Source organism: Octopus bimaculoides, chromosome 10, assembly GCF_001194135.2.
Source record: "Octopus bimaculoides isolate UCB-OBI-ISO-001 chromosome 10, ASM119413v2, whole genome shotgun sequence".
Taxonomy (NCBI): domain Eukaryota; kingdom Metazoa; phylum Mollusca; class Cephalopoda; order Octopoda; family Octopodidae; genus Octopus; species Octopus bimaculoides.
In genome coordinates, this window is record NC_068990.1 from 21,291,963 (window position 1) to 21,293,773 (window position 1,811).

Consider the following 1,811-nt stretch of genomic DNA (forward strand, 5'->3'; position numbering starts at 1 on the left):
TAATAATAATAATAATAATAATAATAATAATAATAATAATAATAATAATAATAATAATAATAATAATAATAATAATAATAATAATAATAATAATGATGATGATGATGATGATAATAATAATAATAATAATAATAATAATAATAATAATAATAATAATAATAATAATAATAATAATAATAATAACAACATCAACACTAATACTAATCTTTTCTAGGATTATTGTATGTACAAGGCCTGAAATTTTAGGGCAGGGGGTAAGTTGATTACCCCTGGTACGCCACTGGTATTTAATTTTTCGATAGGATGAAAAGCAAAGTCGACCTCGGTGGAATCTGACTGAAGGAGTAAAGATGGACGAAATGTCGCTATGCATTTTTCATGGCATGCTAAAGGTTCTGCCAGCTCGCTGCCGTAATAATAATAATGATAATAACAGACTACAACAGAGGAACTACAACCGACCATTTGTTAATAGATATGCCCGTACCAGGAGAACAAAATGGCTCAAGAAAGGAATATGAAAAGGTCTCTCACTATAAAGATCTGTAAATTGAAAACACAAAAATGTGAAAGCTTAGTATTACAATAAAACCTGTAGTAATTGTTGTGTTGAGAATGATAAAGAAGGAGGCTTAGAAGTATATTAAGCAATTGTCTGGTAACTCCAATCTCCGTGAACCTCGTAGGGGCAATGCTTACCCTGCGCGCAGAAACTATGTTTTGCGAATTCTAGTGTGGCTTACAATGCGCTGCTTACCCATGCGTTTTAATTGGACTGAATTAATTATTATTTTGCTGTTTTTTTTAAAGTATCATCATTATAAGTATTTATACTCCGGTAAAATTAAGAAATCAACTCGTAGATAAACGAAACCCTCGAATCCGTCGTTGTACGTGCTCACACACACACACACACACACACACACACACACACACACTCACAGTCGCGTATGTATGCATGTATGTATGTATGTATGCATGTTTGCACACGTGTCTACGCGCATGATCTATACACATACAGACGAGTGCTGATCCATATGAAAAAGAAAGTGAACAAAATGATATAGCCACTTGCTTATCGGGAAATTTGTTATTTCGATTTTAAACTTTTTCGTTTTTTTTATATGAAAATAATCAAACGAAGTGTTCATCATTTCGAGCCACTCACCCAGTGAGTATTTCTACCGAATGTGGTGAAGATCTGTTCAGCCGTTTTTCAGTAATTTTGCAAACACACAGACAAAGACAAATGGTTACAAAACCCTGCTTTCGCTTACGCGCGCAGGATAATAACATCAATCTGGGGAATATTAGTGAATGCTATGTAATAATACATTAAAGTCTTTTTCTGGTCTACAGGCCCATTAGGCTATATATTATTCCGGTTTTTATGGTGTTTAAGCGTTTGAATGTTCAAGACATTCTTGTTCGTGGCGCGCCCGCTCCACTACTCTACATTATACGTCTGAGCATGTGTCGACAGACCTTGTCATTTTCCTTTATTGAAAAATGGGTATATGAGCAGGTTAAAATTGTTTCTTGAATTAGATTACCTATTTCATATAAATCTAAAGCAGTTGCTGGAGTGTCTTTGTAATTCTGTGTCTGTGAGACCACAATTTGGATCCGTGAAGGAACGTTACTTAGTTGTTAGGGTTTGGGTGAAATTCATTGTGTCCAGGGTTTCGTTCCTGGACCGGGTAGCATGTTGTGCATTTGAGTAAGGTATTTCGTTTTACATTGCTCCAGCGTGCTCAGCTGAAAATGAGCCGCACCAGCCGAGTGCTGATGCGCCTCATTCTCCCACTCTA